This window comes from Rattus norvegicus, chromosome 20 (assembly GCF_036323735.1).
Source record: "Rattus norvegicus strain BN/NHsdMcwi chromosome 20, GRCr8, whole genome shotgun sequence".
NCBI lineage: Eukaryota > Metazoa > Chordata > Mammalia > Rodentia > Muridae > Rattus > Rattus norvegicus.
In genome coordinates this window covers 39796114-39816935 of record NC_086038.1, presented here as the reverse complement: position 1 = coordinate 39816935, position 20822 = coordinate 39796114, and positions in this window count along the sequence as shown.

The following is a 20822-nucleotide window of genomic DNA, read 5'->3' as shown; positions in this document are numbered from 1 at the left end:
ACTTCAGGCTTTACTGAACCAGCTACCCAGGCTAGCTTCCCTTCCTCTGGCAACTGTCCTCTATATTCCCTACACCAATGTAATCCAGAATACATTAATAAAGTCCCCCTCTTGCACAATAACCTTCAGCAGATCCTCATTGCCTGAAGAAAAGAAAAAATATGGCTTGGAATCAAAGCTGAGGAATGCATGCTTTATCCGGACTCTATCAGACAGGGCCTTTCGACATCCTGCTCCATTACAGTCCTGCATTAGTCCTCCAGTTCAACCAAATTAGTTTATTGAGGCTCCTAGAAAGCCTTATCTGTTCTCACATCTGGTTCTGTCTCCTCTGGCATTCTTTTGCTCAGCATTCCTTCCCAGAAGATTTTGGCCTGCATTTCAAAGTCTGAATAAAATTCCTATTGCTTCCTCAAGGCCTTCCTCTGGGCATCCCAGCCAAAACCAATTTCCCTTCTGAGACTTTTATGGCTCTGTATTCCCTGCTCCCAGTAGCCACTGCCTTAACCCTCCTCCTGCCTCTGGTTTTCAGAGTGCTGTGACATCAACTTCCACTGCTGTTTGGTATGATGTTAGGCCTCAATTCTCCACAACCATTTCTGGGCCAGTTCATAGTTTGTCTTGTTTTTCAATCTCCACACTACTGTTAAGTCACTCACCAGCCTGCCGGACGCAGTGGGCTCCACCTGTTAGCATTTTGTCTAAGCTCTGCTCCACAGTTGCCTGGCAATAGCCAGGCATGCCTGACTCACTACAAAAGGGGCTGATGGCCCCTCTCCTCTCTCTCTCTTGCCTTCTTGCTCCCCACTTTGTCCTCTTGCCCCTTCCCCATCTCTCCCTATTCCCCTCCCACCTCTCTCTACAGGTGCTCATGGCCAGCCTCAACTCCTCTATTCTGTCTCTGTCTCTGTCTCTGTCTCTCCCTTTCTCTGTCTCTACTACCCTCTCAACTCCCCTCCCCATGACTGAATAAACTGTATTCTATACTGTATGTCTGTGGCTGGTTCCTCAGGGGTAAGGGATGCCTCAGCATGGGCCTGAGGAGGCACCTCTTTCCCCATAACTACCTGCACCTCCACCAATCATACTTTTTCTCTCCTTATCCTTTTATAAAAACACAACATCACCTTCTCTGCTTATTTGTCACAGAAATGCACTGAAACATGGAATCTGGTTGATGTAATTTCTTTTGCTTGCATTAAAGACAACAGTGAAATATCACCTGGTTAACAGACACCACCGTCTTTCCTCTAAGAACAGTTATTTCTACTGCTTACACGATACCCATTTTCTTTCTTTCCTGTCTTTACTGATAATGATACATTTTGAAAAAAAAAGCAAAGAGAGGACTTTTCTTTAAAATTCTTCTAGGACCAAAAGGAAAGTAGGTAGAACACCATAGGTGAAAAAGTACTAAAGGGTTTGTAAGCAGCTGGACAACCTATTTTCTTCCTCTATAATCTCTTTCCTTTTGTGAAGAACTCACTTGAGATGTGAATAGAAAAACAAAACAAAACAAACAAACAAACAATAAACCCTCCTGGCAAGAGAATACCATCTCTGGCCCAGGTGGAGACCTGATATTGCAGGTAGTCTTTGGTTAAGGAACCACCCTTAGGAAGAGAGTTTCGCTTTAAGCAATGCTAAAGAAATAGTTAAATGGTTAAAGAATAACTAGTTCTTAATGAGACACTGTACGTTTCCTCCACAGAATCCCTGTCTCTAGCAAGGGAGTGGGAATTAGACAGAATCCCTGATGCATCTATAACAAGAGGAGCCGTGACTAGGTAATAAAGATAATGAACTTCCAAAATGGCTGGCTTCCTTTTTTCCAAGATGGCGTCTTCCTCACCCTCCAGACCTTACAAAGGAAGTCTTACAGCCAAAAACAGGCCTGGAGACTTGTTTTCTTCCATTGTAGGAATCTCTTGCTGCTAGACCTCCCTGACTAGTTCAAGGCCAGATCAAGACATGCTTACACAACAATTGCGGGCCAATCAGCCACCCTGTCTCTGTTCAAACTAACCAACCCTTAATTGGGGAAGAAAGATGATTTGAAAACTTTTAAAAATCCCTATTCCTCAAGTAGAGGCTGGATTTGGGGTTCCCTGAGTAATTTTTCTGAGAAGTCAACCATCTTTGTCGCTGCAAGCTTGGTGTGTGTATGCACATTCCCTCACTCCTATAAAAGTCTTTCTTTACCAGTTGATTCTGTCTACACCTGTCCGGCATGTTAGAGAATTTCCCAATGTTTTCCTGCCTGCAAAAATGAACCCAGTAAGACCCATAAATGGTGTACAAGCTTATAGACCACACAGACTTGTAGGATTACAAGTCTGTTGTTTTTTTTTTAATAATTCACAATTGTGACTTGTTTTTCTTAACATTTTAAGTTCCCTACCCTACCCCGACATTCTGAGTTTCCTTATTCCTTCTCTAAAGTCCCCCTCCTACACCATGTGACTGACCTCAATGCTATCTTAAATAACAGAGCTTCTTTTCTCCATCATCCTCTTCTAAGCAACCTAGGTGAGCTTACAACTCACCTGTCCAAGTTCTTTCTTTTAATCACTAATAATTTTTTATGGAACTTACATTAATCCATTGTTAAATTATCTTAGTATTGGGAAAACCCTAAAAAGTAACCCTAATTTCCCCTGAATCAAATGTTGACCACAATCAGTCTTCTTGAATCATACAGTGGCCTAAAAAAAAAAAAAAACAGCAATATGGGCATGGGAGTGTATACAAGTAATTGCAGCAATCAAGAGATAGAGGCAGGAAAATCAGGAGTCCTAGGCTAGTTTGGGATACATGAGCCCATAGAAATAGAAATAGAAATAGAAAGGACTAAAATATCGAAGAAATATGTGCTATTGTAGCCCAGGAACATATATATTCAAACTTCTTTGCAATATGAAAGTGATCTTCTATAATATAAAGAATAATTATTTTAAATTTTTATATGCAATAAGACTCATTTTTCTGGCCTTCAGTGGCACACACCTTTAATCCCAGCACTATGGGGAACAGAAGTAGATAGATTTGTGAGTTTGAGACCAGCCTGGTCTACAGAGTGAGTTCCAGGAAAGGCTACACAGAGAAACCCTGTCTTGAAAAACAAACAAACAACAACAAAAACAAAAAAAATCATCTTACCTGTTTTCAACCACAGAAATAATGCCTAGATCTTGTACCTATGTTCTTTATCCCTTGGGATCCTGAGTCCATTCAATTAGCTCTCATCTTGCTTAAAACATTGCAATTAAGTTCAAGTGTATTGATCCCCCCCCAAAAAAAAATAGAATATACAAAGGAAAAATGAAACAAAATGAGGAGTAGTGGAGGGAAAATATTTAAGTCCCCCTTTCCAACTGAAACTACCACCCCAGCTTTCTGCCTTTCACCTCTGGGAATCCTGAGTATTGCTTTCCAGATTTCTTTGAAGCTCTTTGAGTGAAATCTAGTTTCGATTCATGCACTAAGACTAGCCCACATGGCATCACAAGTAACATGCCACTTGCCAAAATCAGCTGTTTCCAACCTCCTTCCTGCATCTGATCCTCTCTGGCTAATGAAGGCTTTTTTTGTTTACTGTCTTACCTGCTACACAGGTGTATGTTGCCTCCATGTGTCCCTCTTTTAAAGTGCTTTATTAAGGCTTTTCTTCCTCTGACACACAAAGGACAACTATGCCCTTTGTATTTTCACTTCTATTGCTGATATTTCCCCCAGATACATTTTGAACTACTGGCCTGCTGAACTGATCCTTCCCAGTCTGTGGGTCATGGCCCCTTTTGGGGTGGACCGACCCATTCTTTCAGGGGGCCAACTTCAGATACCCTGTGTGTCAGATATTTATATTACAACTCATAACAGTGAAAGACCCCTGGAGCAGAAAGACCCTCACTCAAGTCTCAGAATGATGCAATCCTCCCAAGAACTCATGAGAGACCGATCTTGATGCAATCAACAAGAGGTTTATTGATAGGGATGACAAAAACCAATGCACTGGGGTCGACACTCGTATCCCACGCAGGGATAGAGGAGTTCAACCTCGAATGGTTTGAAGAAGGGGTATTTAAAGGAAAAACCATACCAAATCACAAGGAAGAACCTCCTGTTTCTCATGATTGTTCTTTAAGATTTTAATCTAACTTTATGGTTAACCAGTTCCTGCTACTATGGTCAGCTGCTATTATGGTCAGCTGCTATTATGGTTAGCTAGTTTCTGGAACAAAGTGGCTGAACCATCTGGAGCAATTACTCTTTCTGTGATCAGCTAGTTTCTGGAACAGGCAGTTCCAGGGCCCACTTTTGGCTTCAACTTTTGTCTAAGGGGCAATTTTAAACTTTTTCCTTTCAACAGTAGTCAAATTACTACAATAAACTAACAATAAAAATATTTTTATGGCTGGGGGTTACCATGACATGAGGAACTGCATTAAAGGGCCGCAGCATTAGAAAGGTTGAAAACCACTCACTGTTCTAAAATATCTCACAGGGACCTCAAGTTATGTTTGGCATATTCAAAGTAACACACTGGTTATGCTTCTTTCAAACATTTTACTGTCATGTGTTTGGCCTTGAGGGAAGCATCCCACATTTCAGTTGTAAGCAGCATCCTCAGTGAAGATGTCAAGACCTGAAACATGGCATCACTCAGCAGTTTAATCTTCCCATTCGCTTCTAGATAATACCTGAAATGATGCCTTTTCTAGATAATATCTTTGGCTGTTGCCTAACAGAGTACCTGGGAGTGCTCCATCTGCTTCTTCTTGTCTTTCACCAGCTCCTTGCCACCTGTGGGTCTGGACATCAACCTGACACCAGAATCTATTAGAATGAACTGGAGAGTGTGAAAAATATTATGGAGAGGTCGAAATGTATTCAAAGAAAAATGATGATGGACATGATGAGAAAGAATAGCCTAAGGTTTCAAGCAGATGACAACTTATTTTGAAATTTGTCTTAGTGTCCTTGATTATAAGGTATACTACCCAAACTAGAAATAAGGGAAAACAATGGTGACTGGGGCCCAACGTGGACTTTAAAAAAATGAAAAAGGACGCAAATTTAAACTTAGTTTATTTTTCCATGTGAAAATTCTATTATAAAGAGAATGTTTAACTTATGAGAGCACTCAGGAGATATCAATATCAAATGCTGTTTTTACCATAACTGGTTCTATCTAACCAGTTAAATGGTGAAAGGCAAAAACTCTGAGACAGTTTAGCATGCCAGAGCCCTCCTGTCCATAATCACAGTGTCTTCCCTGGCCAGTAACCACAATGGATGATCAATAATGAGGTAGCACTCAGTGCTTTGATACTTAAAGAGCTTAACCATGAAACCTCATTTTTAACACTTGAAACTCAGAATTTTCCCGATAGTGACTACTCACTGAATTTCTTTACTAATAGAACTTTACTTAATTGCCAGTAAATTAATTCAGCTTTTGTTTAAAGGAGGAGAGGAGGTAGAAGGAGATGAGGAGGAAGAGAAGGAAGAAGAGGAGGAGGAAGAGAAAGAAAAAAGAAAGAAAGAAAGACAGACAATACTTTAGGGTCTTTGGGTGTTTTGTTTTGACACTGAAAGAAATAGAATAAGCATAGAGTATCTAGAGTTGTAAGATTTTGATAAACAATATTCTATAAATATTTATGTAAAAGAGTGAGTGGAGAGATTACTTTCCAATAGGATAAGTGAAAAAATTCTATAAAGAACCATCTAGAAACAACTGATTACACTTCTGAAATAGAGATTGGCCTACCATGTAATTCAGTTGTAGTTCAGCATCTGTGAGACTCTGCCTGGCCTCTCTATACCTAGAATAGCAAAAAAAATTATAAATTTAAAAAGAAAATTTAGACACAGACATGTGCCTACCATGCCAGCACATAGGAGAGAGATGTGGGATAATGAAAATTTCAAGCTCATTTTCAGATAAAGGCTAGCCTTAGTATATGAGAAATTGAATAGAGATGGGTATCTATGGTCCACTAAGTACGATCTATTCTTACCCATTAAACAGGCACTTCCACTATCACACTATCATTCACATTTCTCTAATGTACACTAGCTACTATCCTAGACAACACCACAGTTTCCCTAAAGATATGAAACTAAAGCACATGGAGAGTTCTGTGTTCTCTCTCTCTCTCTCTCTCTCTCTCTCTCTCTCTCTCTCTCTCTCTCTCTCTGATTTTCTCTTTGATGTTTTCACATATATAATGGGCAATTGGGCAGACTTCACATGAGCATATGTAGGACTACAGTGAGCTTCTTACTACCAAGCACTCAACTTTCCTAGATATTCTAAACTCTGTTCAAAATAAGAACAGAAGAGCTCTGTCTCTGTTGTAATTGAATTCCTGTCAGAAGATTAAGTTTTAACTATCTAATGTAGAAAAGACTTTTAAACATTCACTAGATTCTATGGAAATAAGATGAAATCCCAACTAGCTAATCAAAGGACCCTCATATTATTTGGTTTCTCTGAACAAAATGGGGAATGGTCATATACTGCCAAAGGGAGGCAGAATGGCTTGTGAGTATAAGGACCTGTCACCCTGTGCTTATGTGGTTTGGGATAAGATGAATGGCTGCTCGTTCTCAGTTACTTTAACTATAAAATGCTATCATTTTCTTTGCAAAATATATACTTCATTAACTTATGGTAAGAATAAGAAAATGCATTAAGATATGTTTTTCTGCTCCCAGGACACCTCCATTCTTTAGGGATTCAGCCTCTTCATGAAGCCCCATTGTTGTGCTGTTTTTTTTTAAAGAGCCAAGGATAAGTTTGTAGAGCTAGGTATGGTGAGGTGAGAGGGGTGCCTTGGTGGGGAGGCATCTCTCCCCACCTCAACCCTGGATGGAATAGAATTTATTTAGGGAATGGGAAGTGGTGCTGGGAAGGGAGTAGAGATGGACAGACAGATGGACAGACAGACAGCAAAGAGGAGAGGCAGGACAGGAACACATGAAGAGGGGGGAGGAGGAGGAGAGAGGTGTCAGGAGGAGAAGAGAGTAAGAGAGAATAAGAAAGTAAGAGAATGAAGTGGGGGGCAAACAGCCCTTTTTTTATAGTAAGCCAAGCATACCTGGCTGTTGCCAGGCAACTGGAGCAGAGCCTAGAAGAAATGCTAACACCCATGGTCCCCCTGGTTTCAACTGTTTCTTTCTAGCCCATCTCCATTCCTTTGTGACTCCTTGCCACCTGCAGGAACAGGTCTAAACCACAGCCATCACATTTGGTTAGGACCCAGAGTGGATAACAGCAACCAAAAGACAAAACACCCACCCAACGAAGACAAGACCAGATACCCACACCAATAAACACTTAAAGCATCATATCTCCATATTTCTAGATTCCAGTGCAAAACATAAGTATAAACAACCAAGACAATATGTCTCCTCCAGAAGTGAGTAACTCTATTGTGTTAGGCGCTGAGAAATGCAATTTAGCAGATGCACAATCTTCAAAATACCAATCATGAATATGTTCAAAGACCTTAAAGTGAATATAAATTAATGCTTTAATAAAGACCATGAAAACAAAACTGAATAGAAGAATGGAAATAATCCAAGACCTGAAAGGAGACTTTAACAAAGAAACAAAATTACTACCAAAAACTCAAAGCAACAATAAAACTAGAAGTGAAAACTCAAGGTGGCAAACATAAACCTCAATGGTGAGCCTCACCAACAGATTAAAAGGCACCGAAAAGAGAATTTCAGGTCTCGAAGACAAGGTAGGAGACATGGATAGCTCAGTCAAAGAAAATGTTAATTGTTTTTAAAAATCTGGGCATATTGAAACATCCAGGAAATGTGGTACACTATGAAAAGAGCAAACTTATGAAAAATGATGATAGAGGAAAGAGAAAAAAAACTCAGGTCAAAGCCACAAGAAAGGATGGAAGGAAGGAAGGAAGGAAGGAAGGAAGGAGGGAGGGAGGGAAGGAAGATGCCACTAATCTAAAGAAATGCCTAACATGTCCTAAGAGGTACACAGTATACAAATAGAAAAGACCAGACAAAAATTACTTTATGTACCATCAAAAGTAGCCATACAAAATTATTTTATTCTTATACACTATATAGAATTTTCCTCCAAATTGAAACTTTCTCTAGGAGCAAAGGGAAACTCTAGAGACTCTGGAGTTACAAAGAACATCTGCCCAGTGTCTAGGACAGTAGAACCACTCTCTCGGGCCCTTCACACGTTAGGAGGAATAACAACGACTGGGGAAAGAGACTGAGCAGCTGGGCTACAGAGATTTCCTGGCCCTAGAGCCATCTGCGGAGAGCTCCAAGGCTAGAGTGTTCATGAGTCATCACCATTGGTGGAGTGGACGGTTGAGTAATGCAGATGATGGTTTTGAGTCATATTTGTCTGCCCCTGTAAATAACCTCTCACCCATATTTGGTTAGTTGGTATTAAAAACAAACTAAAAAGTAAAAACAAAAACAAAACAAAAAACAACAAAAAAGCGAGTGAACCCATGGTTTGCCAAGTTTCACTTTGGTGCAGTCATTACCTTAGTTTGTCATATGTTTCCTATCTGGGGTGAGTAGGGGTGTGTGTGTGTGTGTGTGTGTGTGTGTGTGTGTGTGTGTGTGTGTGTGTCTTTTCTCTCCATTTCTCATTACCTCTTCATTTGTATATTCCTCTCAGCAAAATAACAATACATAAGCTTATGTAAACTGAGTAAAAATTTTGATTCTATTTTATTTTTATTTAGTAATGTGATTTAGCATAAAGATTCTGAAATGGATTACCAAAATGTAAAGTCCAGAATGGTTCTCATTAACACTAAGATACATCTATTCATATCTATACTGTCTAGTTCTGTGTGTCAACTTGACACAAGCTTGAGTTATCCCAGAGAATCCTCTGTTGCAGAAATGATGAGACCCAATTGTAAGGCATTTTCTCAACTAGTGATCGAGTGGGGGAGGACCCAGCACATTTTGGGTGGTGCAGTTCCTGGGCTGATAGTCTTGGTTCTATAAGAGAGCAAGCTGAGCAAGCCAGGGGAAGCAAGCCAGTAAGTAACATCCCTCCATGGCCTCTGCATCAGCTCCTGCTTCCTGACCTGTGTGAGTTCCAGTCCTGACTTCCTTTGATGACGAAGAGCAATGTGAATGTGTAAGCTGAATAAACCCTTTCCTCCCCAACTTGCTTCTTCCTCATGATGTTTGTGCAGGAATAGAAACCCTGACTAAGACAATATCTGAGAGTGCCTAAGGTATCTAAAAGCAAGTGAGACCACAACAGCTGTTGGTCATCTATTGTCCTCTGGGGGGTCCAACTACTCAAGGTTAGTTACCACTTGAAGCCAAGGTAATGAAACATTTTAATGATGGGAAGGAGCTTTTAAAAACAAAAACATGGGTCTTGCCTTTCAAGAATATTAGAAATTCTGATACCAAAAATATTAGGCAACTTTCTGTTTTCCCAGAACTCTGTGTCTCTGAAGTAGTAGGTATGTACTGGCCCCAAGGTAGGAGGGAGAGACGGGGCTTTCCTCTCTTGGTTTCCATGTGTCAGAGACCTCTGGATATCTGAGAGCAAGTCTGTGTGAGCCACAGAGGTTGGTGGGATTATTAGCAAATAGACTAGGTACGAGTTTGTGTAAAATCCATTAATTTATTAATGGAATTTTATTGAGATACCTCGAAACACATAGAAGAAAAGCTTCCCAAGAAAGACACGTGGCAAAAAATGTAGGTATAGGGTGGGAAGAGCAATGTCTAAAACATAGTCATGAAATATCCAAAATTAAAACAAACAATGTAAGATTCAGTGTCCCAGAGAGAATAAAAAAGAAGCCACTGAAAAACTAGTACGTTTTAGTGATTAAGGTCAGTTTCACTTGGTACTTCTTGAGGTGTCATATCCAGATATAAAACTTGCTCAACTGCATGGTTTCATAGATAGATGTGAAAGGATTCAGCCTGGTGAGACTTAAAGATAGAAATGGAAATTTTAGTAGGGGCTCTGAGTTCCTTACCTTTGAAAGCATCCACGGGTGGGCATCAACATCCACAAGCTTGATCGGGCCTATGTTCCTCTCAAATTTTAATGAGCATATGCACCACCTGGACATCTTGTAAAAATAAATGCTGATTGAGGAGATCTGGGGTGAGCACTGAGCACTTGGGTGTCTGTACTTCCAGCACATAGGACATGGGATGGAATTTAAAAATGATTTGGCTAAGGGGAGAAGGGAGGGAAGTTGAAGTCAATATTTAAGAGGAGGCCAAGACGAAATCCCCCTCACTTCTCTTTCCTGCTTTCTGCTTTTATTGTGGTAATAGCGTTTACTTCAAATCCTTCTAATTAAGATTTGCCACTAATCATACATCCTGAAGCACAGGCTTCCCTTTCCTGTAATGCGTCTTCTTCAAGACCCCTATAAAATTAAAATAATCTTAACCTAAAGGGAAAAAAAGAATATTGGTATAAAGCTAGTCAGTATTTTCTTACTTTAAAAGCTATATAATAGCCTTATCTCTAATGCACAGACTTCTAAGAGACTAGTCATTAGCAATGCTATCAGCAACAAAAACTGGTTCTTTATTTATACATACATGGTTTTATATGGAAACAAAGAAAAAAAACTATACTTAACTTCCCAGATTTAGAATTTTCCAGTGTCCATGCCAAGCCATTGGGCAGGGCTCCAAGAGCTCCCTGGTTGAGGCCTTTTCTTGGACGCCTGATGAACTAGCAATGTACTAGGCATTTTTTTTTCTTTTGATGATGGACTATCTCTAAGTGGCCACATTCAGATTTCTACTGCCGGCATTATTGTTTGAATGTTTGCATGTCTTTAAGCATGGTCTTTTCATTCGATCCTTGATTTTTAAAAGAGCTCCACTGTTCTCATAAATTTCTATCACAGGAAGGCAAGGTTAAAGAAATGCTGTGCTTAGACACAGTAAATAACTTTTAATACTTCAAACTTAATGAAAGCCTCTCTGTAATGCTTAGGTGTCTGCTACGTGCCTGGGATTTTATTAACTAGGCTATTTTTTTTCCTAATGATTCTTGTTAAAACAAGGTTTATTTTGAAAAACGAACAATCTGCTATGCTATGGTGTGCAGCTCGCTGTGTAAGGAACACCAATTCAAAGACGGCCAGTTGGTATGTTGGGTCTTGAAAGTTGGAGCTTGTCATTTTAAGAAAGGAACAAAGTCTCCAGGGCCATAAAGAATAGACAAAGTAAATGTGCTCGTATGTAATAAAAGATTGCTAAAGGTGGTTTGTTTTTCCTTTGGTTGGAGTAAAACCCAAATATATTTTGTCCCAGTGAATATAATGACAGGCATGTTTGTACACATAAAAAGTATGTGATATGTGCTCTTCTTTATGAAAACATGACAAGGCTGGCTGTGCATATACACGGTTAAGATATATTTCATAATATAAGGCATTAGGAGGGTCTAGAGAGATGGCTCAGTGGTAAAGAGCACTGATTCCTCTTCCAAAGGATCTGGGTTCAATTCCAAGTACCCACATGGCAGCTCATAACTGTCTGTAACATCAGTTCCAAGGGATCTGACACACTCACACAGACATACATGCAGGCAGCAATGCACATTTTTAAAAAGAAGTACTTAAAGGCTTGGGAATATATGTAAGTTGTGCATTAAATCCGCTCTACCACTCTAGGCCTATGTGGATGAAAGATAGAACTGGTCCCTCTTTTTTCCATCCTCCCCTTTTTTTTTCTCCAGCAGAGGGTCCATTGTCAGCTTCTAGAGGTCATCTACTGAAATTTAATTGCCTAGTTAGTGTCAGAGCCAATTAGAATTTTCCTTATGATAGAAACACTTATCTGGTAGTCTATCAAAAGCATTGTGTGTAATACCTTCTACCTTAGAAGATTAAGTCATCTAATGGCACAGTGGAAAGAAATGCACTCTAGTCACCATTATAAAGTGGTAACCTTTCTTCCTGAATCTATTTTCCTAGTTCTTGAAGCTTATCTCCTTTGCTTAACTGCCTCAACAAATACTTACTGGGCTTCTGCAATGTATTAGACATAGGGCTGCTTTTTGAAGTCTAAAATTAAATAAAATGACCAAAATATCCTCTATATAAAGTAAACCATTACAAACCAAAAGTGGCACTAAATTAATACAAGGGTGATATATATCAAGGAAGGCATAAATCTGTTTAGAAGTAGTATCCTCTTTGGCTACCTCTTCTCCCTCTTTAAATTCCAAAGCAGTATGGCATTGACGGAAAACAATGAGCAGAATAGAGAGCCCAGGAATAAATACCTCTATTATCAGGTGACTCATCCTTGATAACTTCACCAAAAGCATAAGAATAAATAAAAAATGAAATATATATATAGATTAGATTAGATTAGATCAAAGACCTAAAACTTCTAGAAGAAAATCATTAGAATCTATAAATCTATCAGAAATATAAACAGAGAGGAACACTTTCATGTCATCACTACCAGTAATGACATCTTTAAATAAGATTCCTAAATCATAGACAACAAAAGCAAAACTAGACTCATGAAATTATATTAAGCCAAAAAAATCTTAAACAAAATGGCCAATGGAGTAAAGAGAAAGCCTACAAAATGCAAGAAAATATCTCTAGCTGTTCACTTGATAGAGGATTATTTCCAGAATATACCAAAACAAACAAACAAAAAAAACCCCATGAACAGATCAACAATAAACACTGAATAATCAAATTTAAAAATGAGCAGTTACTTGAATTTTTTATAAAACCCTTTCTGGAAAAAAATAAGGAATTAATATGAATAGATTGTTCTCAAAAAAGATATAAATGCAAAGTCAAGAAGTATAAAAAATGTTCAATGTCAGTAATGATCAGGAAAACATAAATCAAAATTCCAGTGCAACCTCATCTCACTGTAGTTACATGGCTGAGTCAGTAAGCCAAAAAGTAAATAGCACAGATGTGTTAAAAAGATGTAGAGGGTTATACATTGTGATGCGATTGAATATATATTATGTTGGCAATGATGTGATGGGATATATACTGTGTGGAAAAGAATGTGATGGGGTATACGCTGGGCAAGGAATAGACAGAAGTATGACAGTTCCACAAAAGACTAAATTTAGACTAGCTTGTCTACTCTCATTACTCAAAAGTGTACTATGAGCAAATCAGAGAGATGCATATATCCTACACTTATTCCAGAGTTAATCACAACAGCATTGATTTGGAACCAAAGCAGTGCTTATCAAGGATCAAGAAATTATATGTATACAAAAGCAGACTATTCTTAAGAATAATGAAATGAACAGCAGTGTAACTAGAAGACTTTATGTTAAATACAATAAAAACAGGTAGCTCACTAAAAGGCAATAACACATCTTTTTGTTCAAACATAGAAGATTAAAAGGTTGGTTTTATAGAAAGAATAGGAAAGTGATCATCAGAGAAAATTAGAGTAGGAAAAACAAAGTTGAAAAATGGATAGCAATACAAATGATAAACAGACTGAGAAATAAATTAGAGAAACAAATCCCTTCACAATAGCCACAAATAATATAAAATATCTTAAGATAACTCTAACCAAATAAGTGAAAGATCTGTACAACAATAACTTCAAGTCTCTCAAGAAAGAAATCAAAGACGGTCTCAGAAAATGGAGAGATCTCCCAGGATCATGGATTAGTAAAATTAACATAGTAAAAATGCCCATCCACCAAAGGCAATCTACAGATTCAATGCATTCCCCGGCAAAAATCTCAACTCAATTCTCCAAACACATGGAAAAATCAATTCTCAAATTCATCTGGAAGGCAAAAGCAACCAGAATAACGAAAACAATTCTTAACAATAAAAGAACGACTGGGGGAATCACCATCCCTGACTTCAAGCTCTACTACAGAAATTGTGATTTAAAAAAAACAAACAAACTGCATGGTATTGGTACAGAGATGGACAGGTTGATCAGTGGATTAAAACTGAAGACCCAGAAATAAAACCACACACTTGATCTGTGACAAAGAAGCCAAAAATATACTATGGAAAAAAGAAAGAATCTTCAATAAATGGTGTTCGTTTAACTGGCTGTCTTTGTAGAAAAATGAAAATAGACTTGTATTTGTCACCTTGCACAAAGTTCAAGACAAAATGCATCAATGACCTCAACATAAAACCAGATACCGAATCTAATAGAAGAGAAAGTAGGAAAGAGTCTTTAATTAATTGGCACAAGGGGAAATTTCCTAAGTAGAACTCCAATGGCTCACGCTTTAAGATCAAGAATTGATAAATGGAACCTCATAAGCCTGGAAAGTTTCTACAAGGCAAAGGACATAGTCAATAAGACAAATCAGCAACCTACATATTGGGAAAAGAAAACTTCACTAGCCCCACAACCGATAGAGAGCTAATATATATATATATATATGTGTATATATATATATATAATATATTATAATATATATTATAATTATAATTATATATATAATATTAGCTAACCATTAAAAAACCAAATAACTCAATCAAAAAATGAGGTATAGAACTAAACAGAGAATTCACAACAGAGGAATCTCGAATGGCTGAGAAGCACCTAAAGAAATGTTCAAAGTCCTTAGTGATCAGAGAAATGCAAATCAAAATGACCCTGAGATTCCACTTAACACCGATCAGAATGACTGAAATCAAAACTACACCTGGAAACACCTGTTGGCAAGGATGTGGAGAAAGAGGAGCACTTCTCCATTATTGGTGAGATCGCAAACTGGTATAATAACTCTGGAAATCAATTTGGCATTTCCTCAGAAAACTGGAAATAGATCTATCTAAAGACACAGCAATACCACTCTTGGGAATATACCCAAAAGATGCCCCACCATGTGTTCCACTATGTTCCTAGTGGCCAGAAGCTAGAAACAACCCAGATGTCTCACCATAGAAGAATGGATAAGGAAAATGTGGTTCATTTACACAATGGAGTACTACTCAGCCATTAAGAACGAGGGCATCCTGAGTTTTGCAGATTAATGGATGAAACTAGAAAATATCATTCTGAGTGAGGTAACTGAGACCCAAAAGGGCATGCATGGTATGTACTCACTAATAAGTGAATATTAGCCCCCCCCCCAAAAAAAAAGTAGAGAATACCCAAGATACAGTCAACTCAAAAAGGTCAACAAGCTGAAGGGTCCAAGTGAGGACTCTTCAGTCGGACTTGGGAGGGAGAAGAAAGCAACCACTAGGAGGGAGGGATGTACCTGGGAGGGAAAAGGGACAGGTGTGGGGAGAGGCGAGGGGAACATGATCTGCTATTGGGTGGGGGGAAAGGACCGAAGACCTGAGGGCCAACAGAAAGAATGGAAACAGGTAACCTCAGGAGGTAAGAGCTGGGGAGGACCCTCCAAAAATGTATCAGAGACCTGGGAGGTGAGAGATCTCGGGACTCAAAGGTGGAGGGAGGACCCAAGATGAAATGCCCTACACTGGGGGGTGGGGGGAAACTTGTAGTGTCCACCTCCAGAAGAAAGACAGGGCATCAACTGAGTGATGGGATTGCTATCCCACAGTCAAAACTCTGACCCCTAATTCTTCCTGTCTGAAAGAGCTGCAGGGATGAAAATGGAGAACGGCCTGAAGGAAAGGTTCAGCAACAGGCCCAAAAGGGGGATCAAGTTCAAGGGGAGGCTCCAGGACCTGGCACCATTACTGAGGCTATATAGAGTGCTCACAAAAAGGGACCTATCATGACTGCCCTCTGAAAGACCCAACAAGCAGCTGAAAGAGTCAGATGCAGATATTTGCACCCAACCAATGAACAGAAGCTGCTGACCCCTCTGGTTGAATTAGGGAAAAGCTGGAGGAAGTCGAGGAGGGGTGATCTTGTAAGAGGACAAGCAAGCAGTCTCAATTAACCTAGACTCTGAATCGTCTCAGACATTGGATCACCAGGCAGCATATACCAGCTGATATGAGGCCCCTAACACATACACAGCAGAGGATTCCGGGTCTGGGGTCAGTAAGAGAAGATGCACCTAACCTTCAAGAGACTGGAAGCCCCAGGGAGTTTAGAAGTCTGGCGGGGTGGGTGGCGTGGAGACATTCTGGAGGAGACAGTGAGTGTGGGGAGGAGTTATGGGATGTGGAACAGTCAAAATGTGGATCAGGAGGGGAATAAAATCTGGAGTGTAAAAATAGATAGATAGATAGATAGATAGATAGATAGATAGATAGATAGATAGATAGGTAGGTAGGTAGGTAGGTAGGTAGGTAGGTAGATAGATAGATAGATAGATAGATAGATAGATAGATAGATAGATAGATAGATAGATACAAAAGAAAAAGAAAAAAGAAAAATGGGTACCAGCTGTGGCTAAGCAGGTGGAAAAAGTAAATGTTAATGCACAGCACTGGGATCACAGCCATTTACTACTTTTCCAAGACAGCGGAAGGAATTAGGTTGTCCACACAGAGGCACTGAAAGGGAATTGATGCTCAGGTGGCGACACCCAGGTGTGGTCATGTATGTGTGCTGGACTGTCACAATTTGCCCCATTCGGATGGTCATTATTACATAAGTGAAAATATTTTTTAAACAAAAAAGATTCATCTGACTTACAAGTGTGATATATGTTACCATGTTCAGAGTATTTCCAGTTTCCTCCCTTTCGAGGCAGACTTATCCATTCCTGTGTGTGAAAAGGAACCATGTGCATGTGATTCACTTTGGCCAATGAAATGTGATTAGAGCAGATGCCTACCACTTCCAGGTAGATGCCTTGTAGAAGAAAGCAATGTACACTTGAATACTTGAATTCCTTTTCCTTCCATAAATGACGGTGGTGATCTGCATCTATGATTAAGCAGAACCTGAGAGACCCCTCCCATAGATCAATGACCTAATCAAGGGATAACCTGTTTTCAACCTCATAGATTTATGGGTTAATTTTAAGGAGTTGAACTTAACATTGCTGATGACGTAGCTAAGGTTAGATATCTGTCCAAGGAGGGGAAACTAGTTTTGGGTTTTAAATAAAGTGATGATTCTGGTAAAGCTAGTGTTTCCTAGACCTCTGCAAAAGTCATAGGGCACAGCTGGAAAAGGAAGTACTCCTATAAAGTGGGGCCTAAAATGGAATGTATTTGTCCTAAGGAAGGTCATTAGGAATTAAAGAAGGATCTCGTGTGATTTATTAACAAATACTGAAAAAAGAAGTGATGCATAAAAAATAGCAGATTGAAGTGTCTCTTATTCATTCTGATTTTAATTACCAGGTATTTCTGTGGAACTTTGGTAAGAATGAGAAACGGGCATATTCCAGCGTGTATTAGGATGAAAATTATGAACCAAGTGGTAATATCTATTTTTCCTTTTTTAGAGTTTTATTTCCACCAAGCATCTTTTGTTACAACATCTTTCTCTGTGTTAGACTTCTGAATACGTCTACTACTACTTCCCAGCACACACTTGTTCTAGCAATTAATGCTTTAAAGTTGTGTTTAAACATTAGCTTGTGAGTTTCATTATCTAGAATATATTTTGTAAACATGGTCATTTCTGACCAACCTAATTTTCACCAAGATTCTAACTGTGCATGACTGAAGATCAGGCCCTGCATCAGGATTGACACTATTAAAGCACTAATACTAGGTCTGAAACAGCTATCAGCCTTTCGTGGCACGGCATTTTTGGGAGAAAACACACCATACAGGACCATGTAATTGTCCCTACTAATGCAGTCAAAATGTGAAAACAGTTTAATTATGGAGAAACACGTACAATAGTAATTTTAACTTTAGGAGACAGTCACCTTGTCACTCTAGAAGCATGGGAAGGAAGGGATATTTCTAGCCAGGCATGGCAGTGAATGCCTGTAGTCATAATATGACTAGCTGAACACAGATGAATCCATAGTTCAAGGTCATCGTTAGGGAAATAGATTTCAGGCTAATATAGTCTTCATGAGAACCTGTTTCAAAACAAAACAAGAATGATATTTGCAAGTGCTACTTTAACATTAGCACTATAACAAAAATTGCTATTGAAAACATGTTTAGGCTTATTACCAGTATATTTCATCGTTTATGAAAAATATACTATTTCTGCCTTAATGAATTGCAAACGTAACCCAACACTTAGTTGTAATTGTATTATACTCAAAATTCTATGTTTTCAGTCAAGTCTACTTCTAATTTTATGCTTACAAATTCTAGAATAAAGGAAGAATTTCCATCATAGGAGCTTTGCGTACAATAAAGCTAAGTAGCATATCTGTTCTCTTCAGCAGGGTGTCTCGGTGCCCACTATTAAGTGATGACAGACATCCTGAGTGTGCTGGATAAATTTCCAAACAGAAAATCACAGGCAATGATTTACAAATTGTAACTGGAAGTAGAAAGATGCATTGAACGTAACAGGAACCAAAATACATCAATGCATGACAACAATAAAAAAAACAAAGTTAACAGAAATCATCATTGAAAACATTAAATCACAAAAGCACTAAACAAATAAAAGATGAGAGGGGAGCAAAGATGACTGATCGCCCCTTAAAAACTGTTCCAAGAATATGACAGCCGTGGCTTATTTTCTTTGTGTATAATAATATATAGGAAACAGTCTTTCAGTGCATGTAGTAATATTTATACCCCACTTTCCCACATAATGCGTTCATAAATATTAATCAATTCCCTCCACAACAGTATGACATAGCTAAGAATTATCCAGAGTTGACAGACTGAGAGCTTAAAATTACATTTGGCTAAGATCAAGGACATGAGGAAATTCCCAAGAATGCTAAGGACAGAGTCCAACGTCTGGGCTCCTGCCTGCTGCCACAGGGGTGAAGCTGTCTGAGAATCTTCTTGTCTCTTCTCTTTCTGTTTCTGTCCTCTACACCAACACACAAGAAGCCAGGAGCAGAGCAATTGGACCTACCTGGTCAACAGAGCTGTTGTGGAGGATCTGTAGGCATACAGCTTCTCCTTAGGAAAGATTAGCAGCATTCCAACACAACAATTCAGAGATTTAATGTACAAGGTCCTTCTCTAGATTTGCCTAGGACAATCAAGATGGAGTTTAAGAAATAACATTGTTACATTCTGAAAAAGCAAAATCCAGAAAACTGGGGTGGACCCAAATGAACTCTTGAAGACAGGTGTCTTTATTGACTTGCTAGCAGGCTTACAATTTGTATGTGGCATGGTAAACAGCTTGCTTACCAGAGAACAAGGACTTTCAGTGTTAAAACTGGGTAAATTCCAGGCAAATTCAGTTGGCTTGCTACTGTACATAGCTATGGTGAAATGAAATCAACCAATTGTTGTATTTTCTTAAGTATTCAGCTACATATAAATCAAAATTAAGTTTGAAATAAACACTTGAAGTGTTTTATATGTATATATATATACATATACATACACATACACATACGCATATACATATACATATACATTAGTTGATTTCATATATAACAACTTCCTTATGACATTAAAACTTTCATGAGATAGGGCTGTCAATCATCTCTCCACATCCATGAATTCTGTTTAAAAGAATCCAACCAAGTACCAAATTCATCTGATTCTATTCTTCTTGTCTCTGAACCCTTTTCGCCTTCCCAGCAAGAGAATGCCTCTTACACACCAACAGCAGCTGGGTTCAATTAGTTCATGTTTTTCTTTATTTTCATCTCCTTTGAACATTTTGGAGTTCTCTGGTAGCTTCTTTTCATGGGGGGCTAGATATTCACCTTTTGCTCTACCTTTAACAATTAGAGAAGTGCCCCACCTTCGGACAAAAAGAAAAAAATAGTACAATGATATTAGTATTCTTTGCCACTCTCTACCGTTAGCAAGTGACTTTACTTCTCTTAGGAAGACTCATTTATGACACAGAAAGAATAATCTCAAATATTTTAAAATATTTATTTTTGTGTATAAGCATGTTTTGCCTGCATATGTGTGTGCGTATTATGCAGGTGCCTGGTAGTTGTAGAAGCCAGAAGAGGATGTCAGGGTTCCTAAAACCGGAGTCACAGACAGTTGTAAGCTGCCATGTGGTTGCTAAGAACTGAGCCCAGGTACTAAGAACTAACTCCAGGTCCTGTATGAGAACAACAAGTACACTTAATTACTGAGTCCCCTTTCCAGTCTCAATCCCAAATATATATTGCATTAGCTATTTTTCTATTGCTGTGATAAAACACTATGACTAAGGTAACCCATGGAAGAATGAGTTAATTTACACTTACAGGTACAGACGGAGACTGAAATGATACACACGAGATAGTTATTACAGGGATGCTGATCAAGCCAATTACAAGTTTTAAGTACTTTTTATTGATGGTCAGACAAAGAGTGGGCTTGTGTCTCTGATAAGTCTCAAGCTCAATTTTTAAGGGCAAAACTCACAAAGACCTTAATTTATATCAAAGTTAGATGAGGGTTGAAGTAACCTCGAAATGCTCATACATGGCAGAGTAATTATTTTGGACACAACATGACATGCCAATTATTTTTGACATAGCTTTTCTATTTATTTTAGATTAATTACTTTAGTCAGTACATCTGGATCAGGGTCAAAGCCACGAAAATCTCAAATGTATTGCCAAGACAACCATGACCGTGGGGGATGGGGTAGGGGTAGACCTGGGAACTGTCGAAGCAAGCACAAAATGGAGTCAGAACAAGATGGTGTTGGTCATTTCAGGCAGTCTGTGGATACCATGGGCAGGATGGAGCAGGAAGCAGCTATGTTGTCAGGAATAGCAAGCTGGTAGCTCATACCTTGAGCAACAAGCACAAAGCAGGGAGAGAAAGCTAGGACTCTTT